Source organism: Trematomus bernacchii, unplaced genomic scaffold, assembly GCF_902827165.1.
Source record: "Trematomus bernacchii unplaced genomic scaffold, fTreBer1.1, whole genome shotgun sequence".
In the NCBI taxonomy this organism is placed as follows: domain Eukaryota; kingdom Metazoa; phylum Chordata; class Actinopteri; order Perciformes; family Nototheniidae; genus Trematomus; species Trematomus bernacchii.
In genome coordinates this window covers 10,516,676-10,537,113 of record NW_022988050.1, presented here as the reverse complement: position 1 = coordinate 10,537,113, position 20,438 = coordinate 10,516,676, and the positions used below count along the sequence as shown (strand labels likewise).

At 43.2% G+C, this 20,438-nt stretch overlaps 1 pseudogene; it reads right to left on the bottom strand.

Moving 5' to 3' along the window:
- Window positions 1–1,089: 1,089 nt before the first annotated feature.
- Window positions 1,090–20,438, bottom strand: part of LOC117473889 — a 37,938-nt pseudogene continuing 18,589 nt past the window's right edge.

Here is a 20,438-nt window from a genome sequence, read left to right as displayed (position 1 = left end):
TGTCTTTAAGGATGAGGTGGTGCTGTACCTGCTTAGAGCTTGGACAAATGTTTCCAAAGATTACAAAATGTAAACCTGTCCTTTAACACCTCAAAAAAGTCAAAAGTAGCACTTTAGAGTCAGGAAGCTCCTTCATTCCTCACATCTCTGCACATTTTGATTGACTTGGAAAGTCAAAGGTCAGGAGGCTAACAAGACACATTCTCTCAAGAGTTTCTCCCTTTTTTAAAGTCTTAAAGAAAGTGTGAATGTCAAAGTTAACCAACCACTGTGAGCTCTCCTCATTAATCACACAGAAAGCAGAGGAACCAGGGGGAGCTGCCCTACATCACACACACACACACACACCTAATAAGGCTGCAGCATTACTCAACACGTCACAGCGCTGCGTGGCGCTGAAACAGGAGAACAAAGGCTGGAGTGGTGAGAGCGCACGATGCACAGCAGTGATTGTTTTATCCTGTGTGTATGTGAATGGCCCTGGAGGATATGCAGCGTTATTCAGGGCTTAATCTGACTTTATGCGATGACAGACAAGTATGGAGGGCAAATATTATGCCAGCTGTGATGCCGGCTGGTGTTCAGAGCAGCCAAGCTCAGAAACTCCGTCCAGTTTCATCCAGTGCGCTTGTTTTCCTTTATTAAGCAGTGTGTAAACGCCAGCCGAGACAAAGTAGTTCCCTAAAATTGGACTACATGAGCAGGTATTCAGCATGACTAATAAACGTTGCAGTGTTATGTAATTGGAAACGTGCGCTGCATATCTCCATGACCTCCAAATTTGGTGATTTCATGTTCAGACTGCGGATGAAACGTTCTCAAAATCCAGGCTGAAAAGATAAAAAATGCACAGGCCAAAAAAGGTTATGTTGTCATTTGAGGGAGGAATTTATTTCCTGGACAGTATAGGTATGTTGCGTCAGACAGTTGAGTTAAAAATCACAACACTTTTTTTTGGCAGATTGGTCTCGGGATAAAGATTTTCCAATGAGATATTTGTTGGAAAAGGAACAAAAATGGTTGTGTGATGACAATCAAATCTAGATAAGAAGAAAACAAAATGAAATAAGCCAGTCAAGAGAGATAAACCAGTGCTGAAATAGTATTTTTATTAAATACTTTCAAGATCCAAGTTTGAAGAATAACAAAGCTATGATGAAGACCAACTAACACTCAGACAAACACTTGATAGTCGTCAATTCATGGTTGTATTTCATTGTACATCATGATCATGCAAAAAAACTCCAGCATCCATGTGAAGGCTGGGGGAGAAAGCGCAGCCCAATAGTATATCATTACAACGCAGGGAAAACGCTAACATCGAGGGCCTCATACCAAGCTACGGCTCCTGAATCATTTTTTTTTACAAATTTTGCGTTTTTTTTAAATATTTGTCATGTCACTTATTCAACATTCTGGATGGAGAATATTCTTATTTCAAAAGATGCAAATATCATATATTAACACTAGGCTCCATCCTTATTCAGGTAGGTACATGGTAGAAATGCGTAACTGAAACATGCATATAACTAGGTCTCTGGTTCAACAGCAGGTCACACACACCTGCACACCCACACCAACTCTCCCTCCCTCTCTCTCTCTCTCTCTCTCTCTCTCTCTCCACTGAGCAGGCACCTTTAAAACCACCTAGGGTAGATTACATTAATAAATAATTTAGTCCTGATCATTCCCTCATTCTGTTAATTTGTGTTGTCTTGACTTCCTCCCTCTTTCCCTTTTTTATCTTTTAAATGTTTATTTTTTTCTCTGTGTTGCGAGGGAGAGTGCAGAACTCCAGCTTGGCAGCTCGGCAAATTACCAAACGACAAGTTAACAGGAACAGCGACGACGACAGATAAACTCAAACCAGTAACACGGGAACAGAGAAACGACAGAGAGAGGTACAAATAAACATCTCAAGAGCAGGGGGCTCGTTAGTACACGTGGGGGAGGATGGGGGGGAGAGGAGAGGGAGATATCGGAGGGGGGAGGGTTTAAGATACGACTGTCGCGGATGGATGGAGACAATTAAGCAGCACAGCAAGGGTGGCACCGTGGTCACACAGCAGTGGTGCAGATATGTTACAAAGCCTAAAACACACCACCAGGCGTGTGTGTGTGTCTGTGTGTGTGTGCGTGTGTGTGTGTGTGCGTGTGTGTGAGTGCATATGATATAAAGAGAGGGCTCACAGCATTATGGGATCAGGATGACACAATGAGGAAGGTCTTCATGTTTAAAAACTATTTTTCGGGCTTTCTATTTCTTTGACTCCCCGTCTTTTGAAACAGTCTTACGGCCACGGGACTGGAGCTGCTAGCCCACACCAGCGTTTATTTTGTATTTGTCGTGAATGATTAAGAGTTTCTAAAATGTAAAGGATGAACTTTAAAGGACGAGAACTAAAGCAAATTTAAAGAAGGTGAGGGAAATGTTCCTAAGCTAGATGGGGGTCACAGAGGTCATGGGGTGGTTCCCAGATGCACAGGATGAGTGTCTCTTAGATACATGTACATATATTACACTTTTCTACATATATCTATACATACACTGTATTTACACAGTGATTATAAACAAACCCTTGCAGTAAAGCAGAGAAAAGGAGAGGGTTAAAAGAGGGAATGGTTTAAGAGGGAGAAAAAAGGAGAGTGGGGGGGGGGGTGAATGAGGGAGAGGCGGCGGGCAAACATGCAAAACGCAGACGCCTTCCCCGGGCCGCTCTCTCCCCCCACTGCATACAGACAACACAACGTGGTCACACGTTAGCTTTAAACTTGCACAATTAAAATCCCTCTTTTTTTAAAACGCAGCTGCTTTAAAAAATAAAATGAAATGAAAGGAGCCTTGAATATAACATCAGTCAGACAAAAAAGAAAAAGAAAGGCTCCGGTTATTCACAGGAACGCAAAGGGAACAGGACGTTAAAAACACAACAGAAACACGTAACCTCAAATCAAACGCCCCCCCCGCCCCAACAACACGATTTTCCGTCCGGTCGGAAAGCAACAAGCACACAAACGAAAACACAAACACATAAAAAGCCTAAAGTTCTACACTTTGGTGCTTCATGTTTTTGATATCAAGTTTCTCTTATCATCAAGTTTTCTGACTGAGCCCACTCCCCCCCCCCCCCTCTCTAAAATACAGACGGGGAATTTCTCCCTTCATCTTTACATCAACGTCCGGGTCACGAGCACAACACTTTCTACCCGGTAATCCCTAGAATGCCAACAATCTCAGCTGCTAGCCTCACACTCCCTTCTGCTCTCCCTTAGATAGTGAATATAAATGCTTGGTTGGGTTTTGGTGGTTTCTGTTACATCTAGTCATAATTTACACAGCATATTCATAACTCATACTCATAAACTGTCACAAGTTCAACTGTAAATCCTCTCCTCACGCAGGACGTCTCATCTCGCGCGGGCAGAAAAAAGATGGCTGCCATGGGGAGGGATAGAGGGCAAAGACTCGCCCTCAAATCAGGCGCCAGATGCATGCATCATCCCATGGGGGCGGTGTCTTGTGTTCAGCCGGCCCCCAGCAGGTCAAAGGGGGGACAGGATTGGTTGGTATCGTGGAGAGGGAAGCGATCTCGCCCGGCCGGGCTCCTGGCACTAGCCAATCCACGCAGAGGACGTGCCTCTTAAACACGCTCGCTGAAAAAAACTGCCCCCCAAAACACACACTCCAGTAGACTGGAGGCTCAGGACCACTGGGGGGGGGAGGGGAGGAAACGGGAGAAAACAGACCCCAGTGTTAATTATGGGCTTGATGAGGCATTGAAATAATGATAATACATTTGTATTAGTTGTCATTGAATTTGGTCATTGTAGCTGGAAGAGCAGTAGCAGGTGATCCAGTTCATACTGGTGTTAGCTTTTAAGTGAGAATAGACACATTTTTTGCTTTGACCAATTATGATTAGGTAAATAATGATTTTATCACAAAAGAAACCTGAATAGATAAGTCCTAAATAAGTCACTAGTGGAAGGTTCTGAGAAAACCAAAGTGATCTGCTTCTCCTACAATGTTTTCTAATGCCTTTTACTTTAACCATCATCTGTAACAGTTTTATGTGAACAAAGCACCTTTCTAATGATTTTTGTAAGAGATGTATTTGTAGAAAGATGACATCATCTCTGTGAACATCAGCTGTGTGTGTGTGTGTGTGTGTGTGTGTGTGTGTGTGTGTGTGTGTGAGTGTGTACCTGATCACTGTAGTGGTGCGGCGGGCGCTCCCGAGCAGTGGAAGTGGACGTTCAGCCACTTGCCTTCGCGGCGATGCCACACCCTGGTCTCCTCTGATTGGCTGGACCGAGGACGGCCTGTGGTGTCCACAAACTGTGTGAGGCGGATGTAGGCGATGCACGCCGCTTCCTCGCCGATCAGGTGCACGTGAGGGTTCAGCAGGGTGGTGTGCACCGGCTTGCTGTTCTTGCTCAGCACTGGATGGAATAAAACAGAGATGGACCAAACCATGTTAAAATATCAGGTAGACTGGATTTAGAGTTTTTTTGCTTATTTTCTGTATGTTCAGTCTCCCTGGGTTATATAAAGAGTACATTATTCGTGAAATAACCATAACTACTTGTCAAGTGATCAATTAGTCCATCAACAGAAATGTTATCTGAAAGAATTTAAGTCAGAATATTTGTTTGGACAGACAGAGGTGACTAAATGTGTGATATTGTGACATTCCTAGTAGTGTTTGAAATGTGACTGACAAAATATTATTATAAACTCAAAAGAAGGGGATCGTAATAAGTATTTTGTCAGGAAAGTTGCAAACAAAAAAGGAAATTTGACTTGATATTTCCCAAAACAGATAAAATAAAAATCTTTACCTGGCTGGTATTCTCGCAGATTTTAAATTGTGTGTGTTTCTGTGTGTATGTGCGTGTGCGTGTGTGTGCGTGTGTGTGTGTGTGTGTGTGTAGGAGACTCACAGTTCTCAAAGTAGAACTTGTGGAAGTCCATCCCCTCCACCAGGTTCCCCAGGGCCTCGGGTTCAAAAGAGGTGAGTCCCGGATCACAAATCCTCCTGAGGGAGAGACAGAGATGGATGAGAGAGAGTACAAGGAGCCAAAGAAAGACATTAAACACATAAGAAAAAGAGACTAGAGAAAATAAAGCACATAATACAAGTCTAGTAAATCCTGTCCAAACATTTTACTCACGTGTAGGCATCGAAATCTCCATTGTTGATGGCTTCAATCAGCTGCTCCGTTATCTTGATGATCTCCTGCTTACGGACTGCAGAGAACAGAGAGAGAGAGAGGGAGGGTTAAAGGGTGAGGAGTCAGTGAGGGGGTGAGACAACAGCTAACTGTGTGCTGGTTCTGCTGGATGACATGTCCTCTCATCACGCTCAGCTCCTCAGGCTCTGTGGCTCCTCTCCTCTCCTCCTTAACCTCGTCACTCGCCCCCAGCGCTCTCCCACTGCAGCTCCACCTCATCACTGTCTGTCGCCCTGCTTCTCACCTTCTGTGTCACACACAAACTGACTAAACACTCCTCTCTGCCACCAAAACAAAAACAGAGAAATCCTGCTTGTTCACAACATTGGCTTAGTCTGACAGAGAAAAATGGAACTGGGACTGGCTTTTTCTGGAGCTTTCAAACCCAGTGCTTGTCCTTGTTGCGGCGGAAATCTAGAGGATAATATAATAAGTGGAAGATAACATTTAGGAGAAACTGGAAAACAACATTCAAGCTCAACCATAAACTAACTTTTGCTATTTTAACTTTCAAGAAAATTATAATAAACGGTATATATTTATATTGTATCATATTTACAGCTGCTTCTGACTTGGTTTACCAATAAATAAATAAACAGTTAATCATGCCAATAAAGCAAATGTTTGTCTATGATTTGATCTCGAAACAGAACCGTTTTTTCTTTTAAATGACCCTTAAATCTACTGTTTTTCAATATTAGCGAGAAATGTTATAAGTAACCTATCCACACATAGAAAACATCATCAAAATGCCTCTACAGTATAACTATGCTTTTCGCAAAATCCATCCAAAAAAGGAAAAGGCTGGAGACATTCTCTATTTTTCTTCTATTCAACAAGTCCTGTTCGAACACCAAAACCAACAATGATCCTATTACCAGACCTAATTGAGCTAAAAGCGATTTTTTTTCTAAAATCACATCGATTAATACTGTAGAAGTTTATTTTGTCTCAATCCCATAAATCTATCATCCAGTTGCCTGTAATATATGCTTAAAGCACAAACAATGTGTATTTATCCGCTGCTGAAAATAGTCCCCAAACAATGCAATTTTCACTCCCATTACAGGTTTCGAAAAACGACATTGTCCAGCGGTTCAAGGACATTGCTTTAAAAAACCCTATACATTTGTGATATCTTTTTTAAGATGTACTTCTTTATTTTTGTGTTGTATCACAGGGTAGGGTAGTCAGGAAGTATTAAGATATAGACTAAAACATTCTCGGCAAAAGTAGCAGGAAGACTTTTCGTCATTAAGCTTAAGTCAGAGTCCTACCGCTGGCCAAGGCTTTAAAACATGTATGTTTTTAGGTCTACAATGGAATATGCCATGACAATCGAAGCATCATGGTGATTCTTTGGCATGTTTTGTCTACATCAACCCTTATCCAAAGAGCACATCAACCATTATTTAGTCCACAAAGTGCTTCTACCCAAACATGTCATTCAAAACATTGTTGGTTCTGGTCTTTTGATGGGACCAAAATGAATAAATAGAATAACACCAGTCTCATTCTTTCACAAGTCATTATAGTGATTTCTAGTGATCACCTTTGTAGCCAAACATGTATCAAACCAACTTTTATGGGTGGGATACATGTGGAGTTATAAGCCTCATTTCCTACAACAAATAACTTTGTGAGATTCCAAAATAAAAATGGACGTTATCGGCAGGCTGCTTTTTTTTCTGATTCCTGAGAACACTACCATTTCAGTAATGCAAGGTTTGAGTGTGCAACAGCCACAAGTGAGTAGAGGGCATGGAAGCAGAGTTAGTAGAGACTGTGTTCTTACTCAGCTTCGTGGTGCTGCTAGCAGCCATAGAGTTGCTCCCTAGTGGAGCGGCAGGCATGGAGGACTGAGAGAGCTCAGAGTCAGGGCAGGAGCTGTTGCCCGTGCTGTTCCATGCCATGCGCTTTACGTCATGCGGTGGAACTGAAACAAACAACGGATGGTCAACAAACACAAAACACATGGATGGATGTCAGATATGTTCATGTGATCATCCACACACACACACACCACGTGAACACACACATGCAGTAAAAAAAGCGACAAAACGGAACAAAACATGTGTTAGTGTTCAGTAAAATTAGTAAGAAATAAACACTAATAGGCCTTTTCCAGACTCGTGTGCTGATTTGCATCTCAATTGAAACGGAGTCATGCTGATGACACACTTATCTCAAGACTGGCAGAATCATGGCTGTGGCTTGAGGTCAAAAATGGTGGATAAACACATTTCATTTTCTGTCAATTCCTCAAAAATAAAAATAGTCCTGTTTTTATTGAATGAAAGATGCTAACAGAGCTACGCTAATATATTGATAAACACACTATGCATTGTTCACAATAAATGTGTTTTAATCAGCACTTATGACCCTTTAACTGGGAGGGGATCTCACAATTCTATTAAACATTTTAAGGTGACGAATCCATCTCAAATTCATTTTCATCATTGACTCAATTTCTGGTTTTAAATTGATTCTCCATGCAGTATGTAGGGGGGCTCATATTAGGATCTACTCGAGACCACCGGTGCTGGCTTAAACTATCTTGAGTTTTTTTCTTCTCAGGAACACGCCAATTACGAGGCCGTTAAACTGGTAATGGAAATGCACATCAATACAGCATGGTTTGACTTGGCGCACCCCGAAAAAGGTGTCATAGGTAAAACAAATAAAGTAAATAAGAGTTAATGAGGGTTTATGACAGGCATGCGGATGGGTAACACAGGGAGAGGAGGGCAGCTGGGAGCGAGATCAGTACAGCTCTGGTTGTGAGGCTGTGTGATGTGGAAGTCATTTTACTGCCTGCTCTGATCACATCAACTCTACGCTTAACGCTCGTATACATTAACAAAGCCTCGTGTGACGAGCTGCAGCACCAGGCAGACAGAGGATGGAAGCCATTGTTTGTTATTAGCTCATGTTAGGCCTGCAAGGGAAACTTAGCATGAAGGAAGGACATAGGAGAGGAGGACAGGAGATGGCACTGCTCTTTAAGTGCAGGCGTGTCTGACAAGAGCAGGAGGACAAAAGGTCAAGAGACGAGAGGAGGGATTAGAGTGGAGAGGGGGAACGAGGAGAGATAACGACAAGAGAAGACTGGTGTATTAGAGAGGAATGGAGAATAAATTGGATGGGATTAAACGACATGACAGAGAATAAAGCATCAGAGTAGAAGGAAGAATGGAGGAGAAACTGTGAGGACAAAGAGGAACCTGATGCTCTGTCTATGGTGTGCAGGAAAGTCAGCCTGTCAGACTGAGATCTGGGAATAAGACACACAGCTGCAAGGTAAGCAAGGCTTCCTCCAGCTGTCACATTAGGAGGACATGGGGATAGATGCAGTGATCACCAAGAAACACACACACACACATACACCAGTCACACACACACACGCACATTTCAGGGTTCCCACAGTGGCCCCGATGTAGAAATCCACAACTATTTTTTAATGCTCTCCAAAGTTAGGTCAAAGTACGGAGTTCCTGCTTTTTAGTTTTTTTATTTAAGTGTGTCTGAGTACAGTGAAGTCCAGGTGGTGAGTCAGTTCAGGTGCTCTAAAGAAGCGATCTCACAATATATTACAGTTTAAATGGATATACATGGCAGGAAATGACGGTGTGGGATCAGTGTGTAAAACAAGTTGTAAAACGCAGTCTTGTAATGCATCCCTGTTAAACGAATTATCCTGTTTTATTACAACTTGGGTTTTGTTTTTGTAGTCCCGGCCTATTGGTTATTATGATAACATTGCACTTAAAGTAATTGAAGAACAGAAAGCGAGACCGATACAAATTTAATACCGTTTCATTGTCAAATGGTGTTGTAAAATTCAGTTACATTTGTAAGTGTGGGATGCAGGTTCAGATTTATGCCACAACAGTCCCTAAACTCATTCAATTTTTACTTTTAGGTAATGAAGTATGCAGATTTATACAGTAGGACAAAAACATTTATTGCCTGAAAAAGTTAGATTAAGGCAGATTAGTTAGATAGAATATCAAAACCACTTTTCTTCATTTATTATCTTTGGTTCAAATTAACATTGACTCGATCCAAAAAGTAATGATATCGTTTTATTTTCATCAAAGGTTATATTTTCTCAGTACTTTCATACCATTATATCTTTTTAATTGGATAGTTTAGTGGTTTTTTTCTCGGATGTTTGAATTCCACCACTTATTAGACACATTAACGCAGGCTGTTTTATGAAGCCCTATTTTTCCCCTGATACAATTTGAACAGTTAATCCGTGTTGAAAACAAAAGAAGGAAAGCTGTTAATAATTGTTATTAAAATGAATACCAATATCAAATGTCAGTGTTTTTCCCTGAATGTAGGTTTTAAAAACATACAAATTAATATTTCAAAATGTTCCAGAACCAGTGGGAACCCTCAAAAGAAGCTTGGTGGATCAGAGTGAGGGGGCTCAAAGATGTAAGACTGCCAGTGACTACAGAAAGCCAGGGTGGGAGTGGGAGGTGGGTGGGTGGGTGGGTGGGTGGGGGTGTTAGGTCCTTGCCAGTGGCGACCATAAAGCTTCTGGTTGCCATGGATAAACTTACTGGCAGGGGAGCTTTGAGGTGAGGGCAGAAGTGGGGGCATCTCCTCTGTGGCGCTGCTCTGCGCCGAACTGTCCGCTAGAACAGACACACGATAAATACACACACACACACACAAACACACGCCACAGGCAGACAGTCAAGATTCTGCGAGACATATGTTGAATCTCAACACACCTGCCAGCGACTACAGTCAAATACACACACTTCAGTAGATGGGAGAAAGAGAGAGAGGGTGGGTAAGAAAAGGAAGAGAGGACTCAAACACTCCGCTCTACCTTTCATTTCCTCCTCGTCGTTGGTGGCGTTGCTCTCTGTTGATCCCTGGAGAGCAGTCAGATGAAGAGAAAAACAGTGAGATTAACACTGCCCGCTTTAGAAAGGTCCAGCAGACCTGAGGCGGAGCAGCTCGTTGATGAGCTGTCGCACTGACAGAAACACGCCTCACCTTAACTCCATCAGGAGGGTTGTGCACCACAGTGCTCTGAGATTCCTGCATTACAAAAACAAAAAAAAGTCAGTCCAAACATCAGAATCCTGAAACATGGCCTCTCAACTGGAATTAAAGGGACAATTCACGCCTAAATTAAAAATACAAGTGTTGGAGGTATCTGCTGTAGAGATGTTGGCCTTCTCTTGAATATAGTGAAGCTAGATGGCCTTGTTTTAGTGAACTGTCCCTTTAATCTAGTCCCTATAATCTACCTCAGCCATTATCAAACTCTACCTTTCCATACTAGTTGTTTTTTCCTCTGAAGTGTCAAAAACACATGAATAGAGATTGGAGACAAGTCAACAATTGTTATTTGTGAGTCATTATATTATCGATTAAAAGTCCTCATCAGAATATCCGAAAGTCCAAGTCGACAAATGTAAATGTGTTCCAGCATAAAAGACAAACAATACCAGCAAATATTAATATTCGAGGAGCTGGAAAACATAATGTAATGTCCTTTTTGCTTCAGTACAGTGACTATAGTTAATTAATTAGGTTTTGGCAGATGTTGATCAATTTATTGACTTGATGTTAGCATATAACGTATTCCAAATTTCATTAATCGAAAACGTACAATTCGTCCATTCATTTTCTAGCCTACAATAGCTATTCTAATTCTCTATTCCTTCACCACCAGTTGAGAAGCACTACATTGTCAGACCATAAAGTATTATGTCACCAAACCCGTACAAGAAGCACTATGTAACACATGCTCTAAAGCATCTTAAATCACAACATGCTATTACCACTACAACGAAAGTTTGGCAGTATGAAAAGGATGTCAGTGGGGATTAACGGTTAATGGTGGAAGGAAACGGGTTAGCTTGAGACAGATGGTTGGGTGTTAGTGTTGATGGTTGCAATGCGGGGTTGGGTTTAGTGGAAACTTAAGGGATGGCTGGTTAAGCTTTGGGAGAAAGGGGAATAACATAGAGGCCAAATAGTATAGGAATAATTTATTCTAAGATGTCATCTAAACCAGGACTCTACAGTTCTCTGTCTGTCATATAAGGTTCATGCTGCTTAGGAATCTACACGGTGCACATGTGAAGTCTCAAATACAAGTACAATAGAGAGCATGTTGAATCATTTGCACAAAGTTTAATAGATTTCCAATTGAGGAACACATGTGCACCTAGGGGTGGTGAAATGGCCAGGGGATGGGTGCTGCTGGGACGGGGGTGCTAGATGAAGGATGATAAGCAGCGACTATGACGATGAAGGATGAGGCACAACGGGCTACTATGCAACTACTGGGGGGTTTAAGAAGCGGGAAACCGACAGTGCGGCGGCTACTGTACCATCTGGGCGTTGGTTGCCATGTTGGTGTCTTTCAGGGCATTGATGGCGCTCACTATACTGTTCTTACTGTTGTTGGTAGAAGGCTGGGACGAGAACGCAGACACTCAGAGTGAACAACAACATACGTTTACGCGCACACACACGCACACACACACACACACAGTAGTATAATGCGCCTTTTAGGGAATGGGGCTAATGTCGGTTGTGGCTCCCGGGCTGTTGAGAGCTAACAGGGTAAATGAGAGGGTGAGTGGCACAGAATGGCCTCTAGATCATCCTTTTAACTGCCTCACTAACTCGCTATGCCTCCGCCACTTAACTGCACAGAAAGACCCCTGGGGGCAGAGGAGGAGCAGAGAGGGGGGGGGGGGGGGGGGGGGGGGGAGAGAGATGCTTAATAGCAGGAGAGAATGACGGAGGCTGCTCGGAAAAGAAGAGCAGCAAACCTCTAATGGAAACAGACTAAAAAAGTGAAAGAATAAACTAAACATTACAAAAAGGTATATATAGAATTAAACACAAAATGTCACTGAAACTGAAAAAAAGGCCGATTGAATAGAGTTGCTTAAACTTGTGGATAGAAGTAAAGGAATTCTGATATCTGAAAACAGGCCACAGAAGGTTGAGAAACCCTGAGGTGCAGCATAATCCCCTATAGAAATGAATAGGAAATCTGAGCCAAAAAAACTAAACTCTGGAAAAACCCTGAAAAACAATCATTACTGTATGAAAAAGATATTCCCTCGACATAATAGGAGTAGGAGAAGTGAGCGTTAGAGGTACGGGAAAGAACAGAAGGCAAGAAAGGGGTCAGTTAATGGAGGAGACAGGACACAGTGTCGTAGAACAAAGAGGTCAGAGAGTGGAGGAGACAACCTTACCTTAGCCGAATCAGACTTCTTGTTGAGTAAACTTTTGCATGCTGTAAAAAAATTAAATAAATAAAATATAGAAAAAAGGGAGAGAAACAGGTAAAAGGTTAAATGTTGATGACAGCATCCGTGTCAATCCCTACAGCTCCCTTTTTAGCTTTTATAAGAAATGTGAGCAAAAACCTGGATGTACACGTTGTCATCTATCTATGAAACCACAGAGCTTTTACGCTAAAGCAAGTCTACATGTTGCAGAAGGAATAACATGCATTTAATGGATTTCCTGCGTTTATTTTCCCCTGGCTGGACATGTTGCTACACTCTGCGAAACCCATTCGCATCATAATCCATTCATTGCCATCTGGGGGAAAAAAAAGAGAAACCTGAGAGCAAAGTAAACTTCCTAAATCCATTTCCTGTCTGTAAGACCCCAGCAGAATTAAAAAGAGAGTGATGGGCAGACTGTGCTGCCAGGACTGACGGCCATGAGTTAGGTTAATGTAAATCATTGATTTCCTTTAAGGGCCCCAGTCACTTTCCCTCTCAGTCTAAAGCTCTCAGCCGTCCGTCGCTTCCTTTTCTCTAATTTCCTACAGACATACACAGGTTCCAAAAATGTTATCTTGTGTTTCTTACCTTCCAATAAGAAGTGGGAGAAGGAAAGAGGGGGAGAGAGGGGAGGGTTGAAACAGAGGGCTTAGTATTTCAATACACAAGAGTGGAGATAAGGGGCAGAGCATCTAGAGCAGCAACATATATCAAGTGACGACTCATGCTGCCTAATCTTGGTTTTGCGTTGTTCTATATACAGCTTCTATCTTGACCTGGCCATGCAGCAACCAAAGAAGAAATACAATCAAGTTTTCATTCCTTAACCAGGGGAAAGGGGAGCGGATTGTTCAGAGGGAAAACATCTGCTCTTAAATCTTTTACCAAACAGCCGTCGGAGTGCTAATTGTGACAGCATGGGAGCACAATGTTCACGTGCTCCCTAAATCCGTCCTCCTTAAGAGAACGGTCACCAGTTTCCCGTGACAGGATGGGTAAAGTCAAGATGACCCACAGTAGGAGGGCGGCACCACTTGGTGATGAACAGGGAAGGACGGATTAGAGAGCACCTGAAGTTGTATCACAGTTTTTAAAATGTAAAACTAAGTAGGACATGCACATGCAAAAGGCTGCATGGAAAACAGCCTTCTAGAAACCTAGAGAGATGCTTCAATACGCACACCATTATCACATATTGCTTTAATGTCATTTAAAAGAGCACATCATGAGCCAAGCCTAGCCATGCTCTACAGAGATATGCAAGGAAGCACTTAGAGTTCAAAAACAATAATAAAAAAGAGCCAGCATTTTGCAGTGATGAGTGACATCATTAGAGGACTAAAAGCAACATAACAACTATTTGCAAATGGATTTAGAAAGGAGAAGAGTTGAGGAGTCCAATCCAGAGTGATGATGTCACACATGAGTTCCCCGAAAACTTACAAAACAGGCAACGTGGTCCAGTCTCAGTGAGGAAGCCCGCATTCAGAGGGCTCTAACTCACAATCAAACCACCACAAGCACCCGAATCTCAGCGCACCAATCACACACACCAGGATGAACAAATGTGTCTCCACTGAGGTCATGCCTCTTTTACATGATCTTTATCCTACCTACACAGAACCTAGTTACCTATTGATATATTTATGTACAGTGTAGAGCAAAGAAGATTTACTTGTCTGATGAAAAGGTGACAAGAAATCCAGTCTGCTCCACACTGTCTGTCTCTAAAGTATCCATGGAGCCACCATCGGAATCGCCGACCTTCACCACCCATTCCCACCCAGCAGGATGAGAGACGAGTCTGATTTTAGTACTTTCAGAACAAAAGCATCAATGCCTCGCTTCACGAAGAATAACGTGAGTTTGTCACCGGGTATTTGACACAGTTTGCTTGTGGTTTTTCATTAAGGAGGCACCGAGATGTTTCTGAAAGTACTAAAACAGACGTCAGCAGGGGGAGATGAGACGTGGGATGCCTTTGACCTCCGGGGATTCATCAGGAAGGCGACGTTACAGCAGTTGGCTCCGGTAGCAGCAGAAAAGGCAGCACTCCCATCCTCCGTCTCGGTCCATTTCTCTCCCCCTGCTTCTCAACATCTGCCTTTCCCCTCCCCACCAGACCCAGGTTCGACAATGGCAGCACGCCAACCCAGCTCTTGCCGGCCCCCTGCAGTGTCAGTTCCCTGCCCCAGAAATACAAGCCTCTCCTCGTCCCCCTGCCCCCGTCCGCCCTTGTGCCCATCCCCTCAACACGCGGCTGGGGGAGAGCACAGAGGCATATGGGGTCAGCTGGAAGTCTGGATGGAGTACGCTAAAAGTGATGATGTAACTTATTCTGAAGATGAAATGGGGTATTAAGGTCAAAGCTGAGGTGTAAATGTAAAAAAGCACTTTGGGAGTGCCGGCTGAACTAAATCAATTAAGTGATGTGGAGTAAAATGTGATTCCTTTGCATCACAGCTGATAAATATGTGTGTAAGTATGCATGCGTGTGTGTGAGAATGTGGATGAAGATGCTAGCATGCAGGACTTTCTGTGGTGGATATAAAGTCCCTACGTGTCATGTACTATAACCCAAAGAAGTAAGCTGTATGTGGAGAGGAAGTGGATGGGCGTGTCTCTGGGACGTACCTTCCTGAGCCAGTGAGGCCGTGGAGGAGGCGGCAGCAGCAGAGTTGGTATGCTGCCGGCCCACTATTGGACAGAAATACTACAGTTGGGTGGGCTATACAAGTTAGGCAGGTCTATCTCACGCTGTTCACTCGTGGGCCTAGAAAGCTACGGGGCGTGCTCGCTGCAGCCCAGACACATCACAAGGTCTGATAGGAATGGGCTGAAGCACAAGACGTGCAGCCCTGTGGTTTCCTAGGCCCAGGGCTGAAATCATTAGCCATCGGATGGCCATTACTTAGAGGCTGAGAATAAAGCTTCAACCAAAACACTAAAAAAAAAAGACAGTTTCTTAACAGTCACCTTGCCCCCAACATAAAACATCTTATATAAGACTAGGCTTCCCTTTCTCAAACATGCAAACGCTCCGCAGGCGGCAGAGAAGAAGGACACACATACGCACGCACACACACACACACACACACACACACTCATACAGGGAGAGATAAATTAGCATGAACATAACTGGCAGCCACATAATATCTTGTACATGAAAGAACATCACATATTAGCCTGCTCCGATACATCAGGGTGAAATACTCCTATCATTATACTCATTATTAACACTTTGTTTCTATCATAACTTGAAGGAATTACATGTTTCAATGTTGTAAGCAAGTGTGAAAACACAAAAACATATTGTTATTTCGAGGATGAGTGGGTGAGTGTGTGTGGTGAGGGGGTTAAAAGAGGTGCAGAGGACTCTATCCACTCTCCTACCGCCTCTCCCTCTGCATGTGCAGCGTGGGAGGTGGAGGGCGAAGGGCACACCCACCTGAGAAGTTTCTGGACACCAGCATGGTGGTGAGAATGGCTCCCTGGAGGAGGAGAGGGAGGAGGAGAAAGAAGTGAGGGAGGTATAATGAGCGCAAGGAGTTTTCGTTTTATCGAACAGGATTTATCTTCACTGCTCTGTTTTCATCTCTAAGACAGTGATATTTGTATCTTTATGCTTCTTTAACAGATCCGTTCAACGTCTAAATTCGGTCAAGGCTGGGTCTTCTTTTTGTTCTGTCAAACAGAATCAAATTATTAAAAATACATTGTATGTATTGCATCATCAGTGATGATTCACGGACCCATTACATATTCTTCTATGCAAATGAATTGAACTGATGTGACAAAAAAAGAACAGCTGCTACTTGATCCATTATTTTGCATGCATGGCTGTAAATGCAAACTAAAGCAACTAGAGCTGGGTATCGCTTGAATGTTCCAACACCTCAGCCGAGAGGATACCAGTTTCTGTGCCCATGCCAAAGGAATTGCTCAACACTGTTTGATACATTAAGCTGGGGTACCAAAAAAGCGCTATAAGTATAAGTAGTAGGAAGACTGACTTCTGTAGGACAAAGTAAGTAGATTTACAAATAGTAATACTTTGCACAAAAGAGAAAGATGTGGCTGTAACTTATCAAGGGGTTATAAGAACTGAGTTCAAGATGGGTACCTTAAGTTTTCGGCGAGCGTTGAACTTGCGGAGACACTCGACAGTTTCCTGTCTGTGCATCATGGATGCCACTGTAGAGCGGTGCTGCAGGAGGACAAAAACAAAATAATTCATTTAAAACAAACTGCGTCTGTGTGGGAATCTGTCTGCACAGAATTATAGTTATGTGAAGGTTATGTAACATTAATTCCCTACGTAGTGTGGTTATGTTTTAAATCCGTAAATACGGTTTGATCATCCTGTGTGATTCCAGTAATTCTTTGAGGTGGGTTAGGTGAATACTTACGCAGACCCATGGGTGCTTCAGGGCCTGTTCGGCAGTGATCCTCTTGGCGGGGTTAATGGTCAACATCTGGTTGATCAGGTTCTTTGCCTCTGGAGTCACTGTGTCCCACTCTGGGGAAGGGAACTGGGAAACATTGAGAAAGTAGGTGCGACAGTTGGGAAGGAAGGAAGGAAGGAAGGTGGAATTGAAAACAATTCAGATTTCCTGAAGGATTGTTTTGGAGTCTGCATGTTTCTGGCTAATCCACACCATCTGGGCACCGAGTCTAGAGTTGATTTTATAAAACTGCTAATTTTCTTTTTGGATTAAAAGAACACATGCTTCTGTTTAAATTCATAAAACCATTTTTTTAATTAACGGTTAATCCCCTACAAGCAGGCTGCCTGAGACTTCCCCAGTCCAACACACACACACACACACACACACACAAGTATACACCCAACATACTGTACACACACACACAGAGTACACTTACATCGTATGCTCCAGCTTTAATCTGCTGATAGAGTTTGTGTTGATCTTCATCCCAGAAGGAGGATATCCCACTAACAAGATATAGAGGATAACACCTGACAGAGTGCAAAGTGAAAAAGAGATCATGTTACAATCCTTAAATGATTTTCATTTAAATAAGAGAAGGGAATTTTATTCATACAAAATATTTAATTTCAAGTTTTAAGATTGTACTTTACATTAAAATGCATTGGCAGTTTAGTGTATAAAATAAAGAAAAATTTGACTTTTTTTTCTATCTGAGAGACACGATTCCTAAGTGATTCATATTTCACATTCATAGGTCGGAGGTTTTGCTGTTGCAACAGGTTTATTGACCAAAAGTGTCGACTCACCGCAAGCCCATATGTCCACAGGCTTGCCGTAGGGGTCCTTCCTCAGCACTTCAGGGGAGAGATAGCCAGGGGTGCCCGCAAACCCTGCCCGCCAGACAAACCAGAGGACACAATTAACTTTTATTAAAATTCTGATGAAGGCTATTTTTGTGCAGCTATGCGAATGGTTCGGATGATAGTGACCTGTTGGACTCCAGTGTGAGACCAGATTATGACAGTGTAGAGTCACAAGCAAAGGCCTGTTAATCATCTTGGCCTCGCCGGAGAGACGGCCAAATGCTGGCAGCTAGGCTGTTAGCCAAGACACAATGGCCTTAGCATGAACTGGAGAGTGTCTGCGAGCCTCTGAGGCAATGCTCACAAATATTCTTTGGCTTGGACAAGCCAATGTCTATACATATGCTAAAACATAAAACCTTTGAATTGTTACACACCCATATCGAACAACAGATCCAGGTCCAGTTTGGGCTGAGCAATATATCATTTTTTGTCATGAGGACGTACCTTTTGCAATAAACTCATAAACGCATTGTAAAAGACTGCGATACTGCTCTCTAGAATTTCAGAGAGTTTCAGAAGGAAACTGCACATAAAGATGAGACCAAATTTGTGATCAAAGAATGTTAGAAATAATATGTTTACAGCAGATAGACATAACTGTTCAATATCTACATCATAATAACGTAATTATTCCACAAATGAAATGCATATTTGCCACATATTGTGACGAATGTGTGTGTGTCACTGTTTATGTTTTCTTACCGAACCAAGCCTGCTGGTCTCCTTGCACTTCAATAGCAAGGCCAAAGTCTGCCAGCTTCACTGCAGCTCCCTTCATCTTACTGGCCAACAACAGGTTCTCAGGCTGAGACACACACACAAACACACATGGTGAAACAGAATGTATGACAAGAGATCAAGACAGTGAGAGACTGATAGTGACAGGCACTCTTCAGTTAAGCTCTTTCTTAGCAATATTTATATTTGATGTATTCAACACAGCTCGTGTGGGGGTGGGGTACAAAAAAAAGGTGTGAGAAAGGGATGAGAGACGGAGGATGTGGAGAGAGGATGAGTGGTTGTGAATCTCCACAGCGCCTTATATGGGCATGGGTTCGTAGCCATGGAAACCACTCGGGGAGTCATTTAGGCAGCGCTGCAGACTGCATGCTAAATGGAAAGTGTACTTAGCGAGAGGCAGTGTGTGGCAGCGTTCTAAATGGCCGTTGTTTGGGCAGTGGGACATAAATGGCCGCAGTAAAAGTACACTCAGGATAAAAGGCCAACAAATCAGACAGCCAGCGCTCGAGGTAATAGCGTTATTCTCCGACGCAGAGCGCACACACACACAGAGAGCCCGCCCACACATATCCAAGACATCCCTTGAGGTTGTTTTTTCTCCCCCACCTTGAGGTCTCTGCTCGAAAATGGAACAAATTCAACACATATTATTATGGTCTGTCCTTCCTAGCAGAATTATTATCATCGCCTTAAACTGTGTTAAGGCTGAAACTGGAGGTGGCAGGCGCGCTCGTCCTCCACTCTTTGCATCTGAGCCTATCAGCAATTTGGCACAACTCAAGCCCCTCCCCCGCTGCTCCATGGGTGGGTGTGATGTCACATGGGTTGTCCTGGCAACTCCTGAGGTTCATCTATGCCTTCACCTCCTCTCTTCTAATAGACACCCTTCACAACTGCACTGTGTGTGTGTGTGTGTGTGTGTGTGTGTGCGTGCGTGTGTCCTTGCCATAGGTTAGAGACGGACCCCTCCACGTGATCATGACTCACCATCTCTGTGTGCTCAACATGTGAACACGCATGCTCGCTGCTACACACACACATCCACAGTGCTCTGTTCACAGACAGACACGCTGACAGAGATGAGAACAGATAGAGGGTAAAAAGTGTCGATGGGAGAGGGGACGCGGGGGGAAATAAAAGAGATAGCAGCAGAAAATGCAGAGAAAGCGAGAGAGATAGAGCAACCAAGAGCCATCTGTGTGTTGCCATGGCCACGAGCAGAGGTGTGTGTGTGAGTGTGTGGTTGTCACGGCAACGGGCAGCCACTCACCTTGAGGTCTCTGTGCACAATATCATGCTGGTGGATATGATTGACACTCTCCAAGATCTGACTAATGCAATGACTACGAAGAAAAGGGGACAAAGAGAGGGCGACGCGTCAGTCACTGCGCTTCATCACAAACATCACACATGTACACCGCCGGGGCTTCAGTTTGAAGCACGTTTTGAAGCTGATTCATGTCGTTGGGAGGAAAGAAAGATGACGTCATTCTTCAATACAATTAATTACATGACTAGATATTTTGTAACGTTTTTGGGGGTTGTTTTAAGCTTCTATTGGATAGTGAGGAGACCGGACATGTCGGGAAAGGTAGATGGGGAATGACATGCGGCAAACACTCTGGTCAGCCGGGGATCGAACCGCTGCTCGGACGTGTGGTATATGTGCTAAACTTCTCTGCTATCGGGTTGCCCCACACTCTACATTTTAGGGGCTGTTTGATCAAGGTTGGGTTGACCAAATGATGTCTGTAATGTGACTGTAAAATGAATTCCCTGATGAAGGTCACCATTGCCGAATTGTTAGCATGTTTGTTTGATATGGACAGAACAAATTGGTGGAATGGAGATTAGTC